Raw genomic sequence first — 13,837 nt, 5'->3', positions numbered from 1 at the left:
TTTTGTTGTGAATATCTGTTTTTGTCTCTGTCATGGTGTCTGATGGCCATAAGGATATAGAATAAGGCTCCCGTTTTCTTTGTTTGTCCATGGGTGCAAGTATCGGTAGGGGTAAGGTGTTTATTTATTTATTACAATCATGCATTGCTCCTTGTGCTCCCTTAGCCATTATCATTTGCTGTTCTGGATTAAATATGCCTGGTCTTGGAGGTGAATTCTGGCTGTCGTGGTTGCCCCATTTAGTTTACAGACTCGTTGAGGAACTAATTGGTCGCACTTCTCAATGCCACATATCCAGACCAGACCGTACTGTGCACCTCTCCAAAATCCATGGATACCAAAATATTTTGCCTCATTATTGGAGGTATCATATTGAGGTCTCTTCAAAAAAGAAGTTCGGGTGATTTTTGGAACCCCCCCCCCCCTTCCCCAACCCCACACGCGAGTTATTTTAGCCTATACCTGGTTAAAAAAAAAAAAATGAAAAAAAAGAATTTCAGAGGGATTAATGACCAGTGGGGAAACTTGAAACCAAAGGTGTTTCACAACATTTGGAAGACTGGTCCTAAAGGTTCTTACAGCAATTCCAACATTTCAGGATCTGAATCTCCTGTAGGGAAAAGGGCTGGACTGGAGTTCAAGTAAAACTCATCACTTACCCCTTGTCTGGGAAATACCAAAGGTGAGTTAGGGGCTCCTGATATTTATTTTATTGAAAAAACTACTCATTACGAGGTGCTGCACATGATTGTAGCATTAAATTTGGGCCAAGAGTGATTTTTCTGGTCACGGCCACTTTTTTTTAACTTTACGTTCACTTTTGCCAGATCACAGGTCAAAGGGGATTATTTATTTATTTATTTATTTTTAAAGAATGACTCGCATTTTTTAACCCAGCATGCCGAAACTCCTTTGGGTGAATTTGTCTAGCCCCAGCAAAATCTGAGAGGGTCGGGCAACGGCTCTGGTTGAGTTGATGTGTAATGACCCATATTCTATTTTTTGGTCAAGTGTTTAAGGCTCATGGAGGAGCCAGAACAAATCATGCACACACATGCAGATAAATACATGAGACTTCACTTCAGACAAACACGGCTACTGAGCTTCGGCAAAGGGACATCACTTCGCAAAGCAGTCTGGGTACCAGCAGCACCAACAATTTTTTTATGACGTTTCTTTTCTCTCCCCACTGAATGGGGCAATTAAACAGGAAGATCCTCCCCCATTGATGCCAACCTATGGTGGCTTGTCCATGCTCAATGCTGACCATGTTCGATGCTCCTTTAAATGCTGAGCATCAAGTGAGGAACTCGCATTTACTGTTTATAAAAATATTTGGTCTGACTCAGCCAGCATCAGAGTCAAACTATCAACCTCTGAGACTCAGAGCAGACATACTTACCATTATGCCACCGAGTGTGGTATATGGAAATATACACAAAGCAACAGCGGGTAAAAGTAGTCACATCACCAGAGGTTGGAACCACCAAAGAGCGATGCAAAATGTCAAGCCAAACCCCAAAGGGCCTAAGGGGAGCAGCACAGTGAAATCACTCCTGAAGGAGGAAACAAAAGCCCCAATCATGGGGGTCAGCAAAGTGACCCTGCCAGCTGAATAATTACAATTGATCACTTAACCTGTCATCCAAGAAACAAAACTCATTCCACAACACTGGTGGTGTCAAATGTTTACTTTAAATTATTTGCCACAACAAAAATGAACGAGGGACACACGAGCCGAGCTCTATTGTGGATACGACAGACTTCACAAAAAAGATTCCACTCCATAAAGGCCCTGTCACACCTTGACGTTTTAGCCAGCGTATGCCGACGTATGAAAAATTTGGCGAATACGCTGGCACACGTCAAATACGTTATGGGTAAGTTTTGTATACGTTCAGAGCACGCTGAAGCACGCTGGCATACGTCGTAGTATGCCGAGCTCGTCGACAAATTTTGAGCATGCTCGAAATTTTTTGACGTATGCCAGCGTATGACTAGCACGTTCTGCATACGCTGGCTATAAGTTGTAGGCACGTTATGCGATCGTTGACACACGTCGACACACGTTACTTGTAAATTACTCATAAGTCGAAATACGTTGAGGTAATATCTAGAGTACCCGAAACTTATTTCTAACCTTTGAGTAACGTGCTTTGAACCTATGTGTAACGTATCTCCAACGCATATTGACGTACGTAGACGTATTTGACGTCTTCCGGACGACCACAGAACTTACTGAACGTGTTTCTAATTTACAGCTACCGTATAATGGCGCATTGGCAGCGTTTAGGGGAATTGGTATATACAAATGGGCTTCACAGGAGGAACCCGTCAGTGTTTCAGACTCCATGGTGAGTAGACACTTCGATGTCTAGTGCGGTCATGATTTGAATAGTCGAGCCGCAGCCTTTTAATAGGCTATGCCACGTGATCCTCAGCGATACGCTGCCGCGCTATGCATAAGTTAGACTATCGTTGGGCATAAGTTGTGAACGCCGACAACATGCTAAGCATTCGTTGGTATAAGTTATCTATAAGTTATCGAAACGTTCTGTGTACATTACTAATACGTTATGCATACGTCCAACTCGTTATTATACGCCCAAAACTGAAAAAAAACATCAATAGTTCAGCGTACGCCAGCGTTTTGATAAATTTTGATACGTTGCCATACGCTGGCTAAATCGTCAAGGTGTGACAGGGCCTTTATGGAGGCATTTGCACATTATTTAAAATCTGGTAAATTTATTAAAGTCATTGTTTCTCGAAAGGCATAATTGTCCAATGAATAAAGGACAGATGATTAAATGATGAAAATGAGGAGATGCAGATTAATTCACTCAGTCACAGTGAATCAAAGGATTATAAATGACACTCAGATAGATAGTGAGAGGATGAAGGCCTCAACCCCATGCAATGGTGCTGTCCGCAAAACAAGCTTGCGGGTGCCTGGGCATTAAAGAGAACAGAAAACTCAAACCTCATGGCCTAATCCAATTGCCTGTGCAGTGAACACAAGAGTTTAGTCCTCATGTTTTCAGGGCCGAGATGCGGCTTGAACTCACTCAAGTCACGAGCTATGCACTCGATACTGCACTGCTTTTCCCAGACTCGTCCAACTCCGCAGGTGCACAAAACAAACCTCCTCGGTTCACCAGAGTCATCTTCGTCTTTATTCGTATGCAGCGCAAGGCTGTGGGGTCGCATAACTGGCTGAGGGTATGACTGTGCGGCTGATGGAATGCCCTCTGCTGGTTCAGGCAGGAATTTGTAATTTGTTCAGTGTGCCAGCGATAGCTCGCCTCCTCTTCGCGAAGGACACTGTGGGATCTTTAACGTGCACAAACAAATGCTGGCAGACAGGACGCGTGTTTAACGTCCATCAGGACAACACACACACGTTGATGAATCGACCTGCCTGTGAAACACCGGGATGACAGTTCATAGCTGGGTCATGATTCAAACCCAGGCTAGACAGCTTAGAAGTGAGTGCGCGTACCTCTACTCGAGACCATGCTATTAGCCCTTCACCAGAGTAAGAAGCCTATTGAGAGTCTCGACACCAGAAATATCAGGCTGTTTGCAAACTTTGTTACTCTGTCTCTGTCTCTGGACTTCTCTTCTCAACAAGAAACAAATCAACGTGACCATATTGACTAACATCACCTCCAGTGGTATAAACATTGTATATCGCAAGATACTTCTCACTTATTCACCGAATAAAGAATATTTCGTAACTAAATCTCAATTTTGATTTGCACCAACAGATAAATCTCCAATATTCCGAATATGAACCATTCAACTTTAACAGTGAAGAAAACGCACCATTCATGGACCTCACGAGTCATCACACAACAGGAACATCTTCGAATATACGACTTTCGAAATGACATATGAATGATAATTGAGGTCTTTTGCTCATGGTGTGTGTGTGTGTGTGTGTGTGTGTGTGTGTGTGTGTGTGTGTGTGTGTGTGTGTGTGTGTGTGTGTGTGTGTGTGTGTGTGTGTGTGTGTGTGTGTTTTCAGTGACTTGGTTCTGCTCACCAGGCACTTTTAATCTGCCATTACTCAAACAATTCAAATAGTCTTTCAACCATAATTTTCAGCATTTAGATGAGAGTGGATATTTCAGAATGGTTAACAATAATTGTTCTGTTCCTGAATGCAAATCAGACTCAGGGAAATAGAGGATATGCGAGATATATCCGTAGATGATAGGAGTCGGGTTCCCTCCATTTCCAGTTAGTACAAGTGAGTGTAAGCAGTGGATGTAACACACATACACACACGGACACACACACTTCTCATATATGCAAAAATTCTCATGTAATTTCTCCTGTGGCCCCAGAACCAAGCAAAATACATAAACATATGTATTTATAATGGGCCTCAACCCACACAACTCCCACCCTCCACTCCTCTCAACCATGATTAATAGTAAATATCATTTTAAACTTACCCTGTGCATTCACAAGCCCGTATGCCTGGTGTTGGCTTAATGGTTAGGGTGGTGGGCTTTGGATCTGAGGGTCCTGATCTCCTCCTCACAAGCCACAGATATAACCTTCCTCTTGGTATTAAGAAGCAACTAAACCAGATACGCCGTGTCCCTCTACTCTGGAAAGTCTACCAGCACGTTGGGAATGGCAGCATCGTCTTTCCGATTGCAGATTCCATTAAATAAATTGCCAAGCCTGCCATGTCCACACAAGGTTATCCCACAAGGTTCAAATTCCACTCACTGCCAGGGATGACTGAACGTTTGGGTAGAACGTGCCAGTCTATTAGCCTTCGGTCCTTGCACTTGGTATGTGAACTAATTTTTCAATCGAGGTCAATATAACTGGAATAAGTATCATTGAAAAGGGTTTGAAGAATACATTAAAATTATATATGAATCCTCGTTCTCGGGTTAATATTGTTATGGATTCGGCGGTGGTGGGATTCGCACCCGACTCTTGACCCCAGTGTTAAGGACCCACGGTGGGGGGATTCGAATGCCACCCAAGTCGGCTCCAATCCGTAGCCAGTTTGGGTTTTCGCACCCGACTCTCGACGGCCAAATGTTGAATATTCGGCGTCACTAAACCACCGCCGTCTCCGGGGTTATAACGCCGGCTGGTTCGGCACAGGCCTCGGGTCACGCGCCTCAAATCACGATACCAACGTACCCCTGGACCTTACCAGTTGGGGAAATAGACCCCAGTTACAGACTGGTTTTGTCAGAGACCGAGCGAATTATGCCAGTCTGAAACCATTTTGGTTTTATATCCAAATCGAGCGGATTGTTCCTCGGCGGGGCACAAATTAATTCAAAGCGGTAACTTCATACGAATCAGCCAGATTTATTGGGGACACATCGGGGAACACGACACAAGCAAAGCATTCACGACAATGTTATAATTAATCTATAACCCGTTCTTAACTAGGGAGCTACGGATTACGGGTTTCAAAGGGGACCCTAACAAGATAAACCTTAGACAACATGTAGACAAGACATGGAAAGCATGCAGACAAGACACAGAGTACTTGGTGATGCTTCATGGACGAGAGGAAAAGTGTCAAAAGCCCGAATGCGACTCGTGACAAGCCGATGTCAATGGATTCGAGCACCCAGCTCGAACATGCAGCGTGGCAAGATGGCGTCGTCCTTTTTCTTCTCCCGGCACCGCTTGCGCACGCAGCCTCAGCGCGTTCTGACCCCGCGTAATGTCGACGGCACAAGACCGTCAGATCGATGGTGGGTTTCAGCTGATTTCTCATAAGGTCCAGTATACAAGTCCAGGCCTGGTCTGTTCACCAGAACAGGCCAAATTGAGGTGTTGGGCTCCGCAGGCTGGGTCCGTGGCCGAGGAGGCACCGCTGGCCAAAACCACTCCTCCACAAAGTCGATCACCCGACTCGACGTGCAGGCCGCCTCTCCCACTGCCAAAATGGCAGACTCGACGCGCAGGCAGTTTCTCTTACTGCCAAAAGGCAGACTCGGCGCGCTCAGTTTCCCTCTCGCCTCTTGGCCGACTGCCGTTTTTCCCTTCAGTTTTTCTTCTCCTTTCCGGCCCTGCTCGCCTCAAAGCCGACTGGCTCCTCCCTTCAGTTTCACTTCCTTCTCTCAGCCACTTCCCCTCAGAGCGCTGGGCAGGGACTATTGTCTGGAGATAGGAAGGAAGAAGAAGAACCTCTCGGTCCACCACCAATGTACGAACAATGAACAGCCTCTTACACTCCCGACACACATGTAACGTCCATTTACCGAACAACCTGGCTAAACATGCATTTAATGGGGGATCTGGGCTAATCCTATATTTAATAACACACTAAGGGCCATTTCCGCAACAATATTAAGGAAATTATCGAAATTTTAAAATGGGGAAAAGGCCGATTTTTGGTCCTTTGTTTAACATGGGGTTATATGGGAAGGCTTGTGACCCAAATTCAGGTGTTTGGTGTTTCAAAGTTTAATAATGTCGTTTCCAGGGGGTTTAACCCTAACTGGACGGATGGCCGAACTTCTCCCTTGGAGGCCAACAGCCGAGACTCTCGGAGGTGAATGTGCGTGCTCGGAAAAACAATTAAGTGCTGCACCAGAACGGCACAAACACACAGACACAAGCAAATTGAATTGACTAAATAATAATTTAATAACAATAACCAAATATGTACAATGACGATGATTCAAATTATAATAATGAAAGAAAGACGCGAGGTAAATTAAATCTAAACCTAATTGAGGCGCCTCCACGCAGACTTAAATACAGACAAGGGGAAAATGAACCAAAGGACAATCCCGGCTTTGCCCCGGCACTTAGCTGTGCACCAGAGATGGTCTTAGGGAGCTTTGAATTGAGGCGCTTCGAAGACGCACCAAACAAAATGGCAACCAGTCGCCCTCTCGCAACGGGAAGAACGTACATCAGGCAATTCGTGAGCGGTAATTAACACCAAAGATCAGAGACTCTGTGCAGCTTTCTTTCACGAGCGAATATGCCAACCGTTCCTCTTTTGCACCCAGTTTGTTCACAACGATGGCCCACCCGATGAGACGATTTCTGAGGCCCCATGATGAGGCCACGAGGAATGCTCTCCTTCCCTCCTCAGAAACGTACACATTTCACGTCTCAGCTGAACCGTCAATGGCTCGCGTCTTGCTCAAAATTCACACAGCACGAACATGAGAATCGTGCAGGATTCAGCATGCTGAGAGCAAAAGCGAGATCCTCCGTGTCCTCTGACTAACGTCCTCCCCCGACCACGTGCGTCCTTGACTATCTCTCCGCCACCTCCCCCTTTTCCTTGATGTCACGCCGAACCAAAACTCCTTTTTCGGAGCGTGGCCTACTCGCACGAAAACCCGGGAAGGAGGGGCCTCTGCCCCCTCGGCATGTTTTGCTTGTTTGTTATTGTGGTTTTGGTCATAAAAACATAGGGAAAAGTCACAGGGGAGCAATTACATACTGGGGAAGTTATCGTTGATCCCTCCCTAATTAACACCGCACCACCCCCTCCCCCCCTTAAGCTCACAGTCTCCCTACTTAGTTACATTGAGATGTCTCCAACATGTCCACAGGCCAAGCAACTCAGCACAATCCAATCAGGTCAGGTCAGGAATGGGAGCATGTGCCAGAACAGCGCGTCGGTGTGTCCACTTTCCGCCGGTACTCCAGGGGCCTCCGTCTGGCCATCCCCCAGGCAGATGCCAGGCCCATCCCCATCTCCTTGAGATGATGGTCAACCTGCTGCAACCATGAGGCACGTGGTCGGCCCACTGGCCTCCTCCACTCATGAGACTCCCTCGCTGAGAGAATCTGGTGAGCAGGATCATCGTCAGGAAAACGAGCCACATGTCCATACAGCCGCAACTGACGCTCACAGACTATGCAGGTAACAAATCTCATCCGAGTCTCTCTCAGCAACCGCTCGTTGGACACAAAATCCGACCAGCGATAGCCAAGGATTCTCCGAAGACACCTGGTACCAAAGGAATTAAGTCTCCGTCTCAGATCCTTGGTCAGAGTCCAAGTCTCGCACCCATAGAGCAAGACTGGAAGTACCAAAGACCTGAAGACTCGGGCTTTCGTCCTCCCGCACAGGTACCGGCAGCGCCACACCCCATGATCCAGTGAATCCATGACTCCCCAGGCCCGACCCAGACGTCTATTGACCTCTGACTCGCAGCCAGCAGAGACATGAATATCACTGCCAAGGTAAGTGAATCTCTCCACGACCTCAACATCCTCACCACAAACAGACAAAGACAGGACAGCAGCATCCAAGATGTCACCGAAAGCCTGGATCTTAGTTTTGACCCAAGAAACCCATAATCCCAGCGGCTCCGACTCCTCATTCAGCACCTCGAGGGCCCCCAAAAGGATATCTAAAGTCTCCACAAAGATGACTGCATAATCTGCAAAATCAAGGTCCGAGATCTTGACATTCCCAAACGATGCACCGCAACTTGATCTCTCTGACATCCTCCCTAAAATCCAGTCCATACAAGTGATGAAAACAATCCAATCGCTCTTATGAAATCCCTTCACCTGCCCCCACAAACATAACAATAACTTCCTTAATACCTGACATATTGAATTTAAGCTTTCAGTGAACAAAGCCAATGGTATGTACTTTTTAATGACCACTTAATACTTCATAACAATGCAATTAACATATTAATTTGTGATATCAAATACTTTGAATAGTGATATGAATTACTTCAATAAATAATAAAGTGTATGAGCTTATAAAGAAAAGCATCTCCGAAGCAAAACTTGGTTCACAGCTATAGTGCTGAAGGAAGAAGGGTCATCTGGACTAATGAAATCACATTTAATTAGTATTTGATTATGTAAGAGCTTGCAAATCATTAACTCTTTCAGGACAAAATAAAATATGATCATTTTAATAAAATACCAATTAATAACAATTAAAACTTTCTAAACTTCCATTATAATGCCATATTTACCAAAAAAAAACGTGGTTATGGTGTTTTTAGAAGGCAGATTGTATCACGTAATTAAGTCTTCAGATTCAAAAGTCTTCAAAAGTGTGCAATTCAAAAGTCTTCAGATGAGCCGTTACAGGATGTGATGTGTTTTTTTCATTACCGACTGCAACTTCCCATTTTGCGGATAAAAAAAAAAATGCAAGTCATTCAGTTATCACCAGATTTGACAGAGATGAAAAAAATATTTAAATTTCAACTTGTATTAGTTGTAAAACATCAATTTACTCACCTTCCGGTAAATTGATGTTGACTTTGACGACGCTAAACTTGAAACGTATTTTTTTCCCAACTTCCTGCTATTGTGCAGAAATTTTTTTACAAAAAGGTTGAAGGGGTGAATGTCCTCCACATAATCGATAGTGCTTTCCACAGATTGCGCAATTATCACAAGCTTAGGGGAGCTAAAAGCCGAGCAATGCCGCTGGCACTGCCTCCCAAGCCGGATCATTGAAAAGGGCTGAAGCGGGTGCGCGTAATTGACGTTGACCGTCACGTACCTACTTGCACCGGTCCACACCCTCGGAAGTTTGCAGTCTGGGGAGCTGTAAGCTATCAAGTTTTTGGGCAAGTTCAGAAAGTTCAACAACTCTATATTTGTGCAGAGACACAGCCCTTTCTCGCAGTTAAATTTCCAAGTATTTTCGTATTCTTTTAGAAGCATTGTGAGCCATTTTATGTTGCAATACTTATCTGGCATGCATGATATACGTTCCACTGGTCTCATGACCACTGTTGTCATGGGTTTTTGCGCATGAACACCGAGCATTCTGGGTCGGAATACATCATTTCAAAAGTCGACTATCGGCAAATGACAAGAGGAGATATTAATGCACCTGTACAGTACAGCATATTACATACATGACTGAACAACGAACAAACTATCTTACTATAATTCACCGTCCGTCCGTCTGTTCCGAGGTACCGCAAAAACGGCTGAACCGATCACAACCATTTTTTGGGTGTATAATCCTGGGACCCCTTGGAGCAAAATAGGCATAAATATAATAACATGAACCCCTTGACAGCTCCCGTAGGGAGCGGGTGCTTGTAGTATCAATGGGTGTGTGTGTGTGTGTGTGTGTGTGTGTGTGTGTGTGTGTGTGTGTGTGTGTGTGTGTGTGTGTGTGTGTGTGTGTGTGTGTGTGTCAGTGTGTGTCAGTGTGTGTGTCTTCTCCATAACTCCAAAACCATGAAACCTAGCAGCCTGAAACTTTGCATGCAGACTAAGAAAACTCCAGGGAAGTGCAAGAGTTAAAATTAGGTGTTTGAGTTAATTGAAATGCCCCTTTTGAAAATAATTAATGGCCATTTAATTTTGAGTGTGTCCAAGCGGTGTTTATCTCTGGACACGTCTGGACGGTGTTCGTCTCTGAACGTGTCCGGGCGGTGCTTATGTCCGGACAAGAGTTTGTTTCCGGACTTGTCCGGGCAGTGTTTGTCTCCAGAGTGTTCCCGTCAGCGAAGCGACAGGTGATGTTTGCTAATTGTCAAAATAATCAAATAATCAGAGTACCATGTGGTGCTTCGATGAGATCGTCGATGTTAAGGAGTTTACAACGTCCTGCTTTTTCTTTCTTTCCTTTTTTTAAATCAACATTCATTCATTCATTTCATTTTTACCCCGTGGGGTCTTCCACCCCACGGGGTCTAAGCGACGCTCGCGTTCTCCCTTTTCTTGTGTCCAGTTCATTTGAACATCTATTTCTCCATTATTCGTGAACAGAATTCGATGAAAATTGACAGGCACATACTAGACACATATGCACAGGCATTACTGAGCCCAAAGTGTGATTCCGTCCCTTTGGGCTGAGAAACGGCCCTTTTGGCCCATTTTCTTAAAATTATTTCTCGGTTATTCGTGAACGGAACCGGACCAAACTTGACAGGTATATTCTAGAGACCATTCCCCAGGCATTAACTGAGCCCAAAATGGGATTATGACCCTTTGGGCTGACAAACGGCCCTCTCGCCCCATTTTTAGGTCATCTCTACCGAGATGACCTAATAAAGCCGGACCAAATGTCCGTCCGTCCGTCCGTCAACAATTTTTCTTTCCAATCTTGATGAAATTTAGTATGTGGGTAGAGGTCGATGAGTGTTGCACAACGATCTTTTGTCCAGGTTCAAGGTCAGGGTCAAGGTCACATAAGTTATAAAAATCGCCATTTTCAAAACCTCTCTAGTCTGCCATTCTACAACATATTCGGCAACTGTTTATTGATTATGATAGTAAAAAATATTATCTTGTATCTAACCAGACAGATTTTTGAATTTCCTTCCTGTTTGATCGTCACGTGATCTGGAAGATGGCCAAAAACGCCGATGCGATTCGCAAAGAAGGAAGGAAGGACAAATGAAATATAAATATAAAACACATTTTTAGCCTTTTATATTAATACATTTTCCGCCGAAGGTGCAAAAGTTTCAAAACCCGAAATGTAAACGTCGGCATTTATTTTCAAAATATAACTTTGTGTGCGCGGGCCAAAATGCTGAGCCATCTTTAACCAAACTGCGCAGTTCGAACTGCGCAGTAGAACTGCGCAGTAGTCTTCGGTCATAGCTGAACATTGAGAACTTGTGGTATTATAGAGATGACCGTCACCCCCACACGGGGGTAATTTTTTTTTTAATTGCTATTTCTCAGTTCTTCGTAAACGGAACCGGACCAAACTTGACAGGTATATTCCAGAGACCATTCCCCAGGCACTAACTGGGCCCAAAATGTGATTCCAGCCCTTTGGGCTGAGAAACGGCCCTCTCGGCACATTTTTTTCAAAATTGCTATTTCTCGGTTATTTGTGAAAGAAACCGGCCCAAATTTGACAGATATATTCTTGATGTCACTCTGCACGCATTAACTGGGCCCAAAGTGAGATTGTGACCCTTTTGGCAGACAAACGGCCCTCTCGGAACATTTTTTTTCAAAATTGCTATTTCTCGGTTGTTTATAAACGGAACCGAACCAAACTTGACAGGTATATTCTAGAGACCATTCCCCAAGCAATAACTGAGCCCAAAGTGTGATTCCAGCCCTTTGGGCCGAGAAACGGCCCTCTCGGCACATTTTTTTCAAAATTGCTATTTCTCGGTTATTTGTGAAAGAAACCGGACCAAATTTGACAGATATATTCTTGAGGTCACTCTGCAGGCATTAACTGGGCCCAAAGTGAGATTATGACCCTTTTGGCAGACAAACGGCCCTCTCAGAACATTTTTTTTCAAAATTGCTATTTCTCGGTTGTTTATAAACGGAACCGAACCAAACTTGACAGGTATATTCTAGAGACCATTCCCCAAGCAATAACTGAGCCCAAAGTGCGATTCCCAGCCCTTTTGGCCCATTTTATTAAAATTATTTTTAAAAAAAAATTTTGCCCAACGCAATATTAAATCGCAAATGATGATATGAAACTAGCCTCACCCTTGTGAGGTGTTCTGGTTTCTTTTTCTGATTCGATGAAAATTTTACCAAATTTCAAAACTACCTGTCGTCCATGCTTTCACTCACATGAGAGTTGTACGAATGAACTCCCATGGGGTATGTTCGCGATTCGAACTTGTTTTTACAAGAGCGAGGCTCAATGAAGAGTGAGGTACGTGAGTGTACGAGTGAAATGAGGGGTTCGGGGATATTCTCTGTTTCGCTTTGACAGAACAAGAGAATTATTACACATCTGATAGCGTTGCATTTTCCCCCCCCCCTCCCCCCTCATCCACGATTCAACTTTAAGTCCTAATCTTATAGAACAAATAAATCGAGGCTCGCACAACTTGTCTTAGTTCTCCATTGAAAAAGAAATTCACGCCACGATGGTTCAAGCAAACACAGCAGCGCTGTCACAGAGGATTAGATCATTTTAAAAGCCTACCTGAAAAAAAACCCGTGTGGTAATCGAGAAAGCCCTCTGGAAACGGTTACAAATTGATAATTCCAAGACTTTTCCACCTGGGGCAAGGGAAACAACCTTCAGGCACAAAAACTGAAATATTGACTTCCGGGTTGTTTAACCCGCCGCACTTCGTTCACATTCTCTTCGTCGCTTTTGCTCTATCTGCTCGTCTTTGCTTTTGCTGCAAATGTACTTCCACGCGTAGTGCAAAAAAAAAAAAAGTACATAAAGCTTCGTCGTGCACGAAATGAAAGAGCAGTTTATAAGCATAACAATTTGTGTTTATACACCGCACGGATTTTCACCCTTTGAGGTACTTTTGTTGTCAAAGGAGATCCGATTAATGTATCCGTCGATACGAGTGAAAGGAATAAACGCAAGGTTCAAAATAGGAACATTTAAATAATTTTTTTTTTCTATGAGCTTTCACGTGTCGTTCTCTGCGCGAGAACGCCGGCACGGCCATTTCTCCGCTTGTCTATAATCCAGGAAGCGCGAACTGCTCACGATCCATAAAACATGGAAGATGATTACAAAGTGTTAAAATTACACAAAAAAAAATAATAATTATTATTGTGCACACTAGCAGAGTACCCGCCCTATGGACGATCGAGTTCCAAACATGCAAGGCGATCTTGTGACGCATACCTTTATTTGGGCGGTGTATAGGTAACCGACAGCTGCTTCAATCAATTCCGTTCAAAAAAAAAAAAACCCTTGTTACGTGAATGAAGCAAAAACATAGCTACTTCTTATAATTCAAAGCACCTCACTGCACTGGAAAATGTGGGGACAGGAATACTGCGCTGTAAATGGTGGACACTTGTAATACCCTCCCCCACCTGGAGCGGCACGACGTGATTCACACATTTCCACACAGAATTTGTGTCCCAACCTTACCCTTCCCTCCCCTCCTCAAGACCACCGGCAAAATAAAAAACA

The 13,837-nt window shown here is 44.2% G+C and overlaps 1 protein-coding gene across 2 annotated transcripts in view; it reads right to left on the bottom strand.

Moving 5' to 3' along the window:
- SPOP (speckle type BTB/POZ protein) overlaps positions 1 to 13,015 on the bottom strand; it is an 87,850-nt gene extending 74,835 nt beyond the window's left edge. Inside the window, exon 1 of one of the 2 annotated variants that reach the window (XM_085873154.1) lies at positions 12,875 to 13,015. The gene's annotated coding sequence lies outside the window, so the exon portion shown is untranslated. Of the gene's footprint in view, positions 1 to 1,402; positions 1,816 to 12,874 lie in introns of those variants that run through there. The other variant, XM_085873155.1, reaches the window with a different exon arrangement.
- Between the last annotated feature and the right edge of the window lie 822 nt (positions 13,016 to 13,837).

Source organism: Eptatretus burgeri, chromosome 3 (genome assembly GCF_056783735.1).
Source record: "Eptatretus burgeri isolate ZD-2024b chromosome 3, Ebu_testis_v1, whole genome shotgun sequence".
Taxonomy (NCBI): domain Eukaryota; kingdom Metazoa; phylum Chordata; class Myxini; order Myxiniformes; family Myxinidae; genus Eptatretus; species Eptatretus burgeri.
This window is presented reverse-complemented; position numbering and strand designations above follow the sequence as displayed.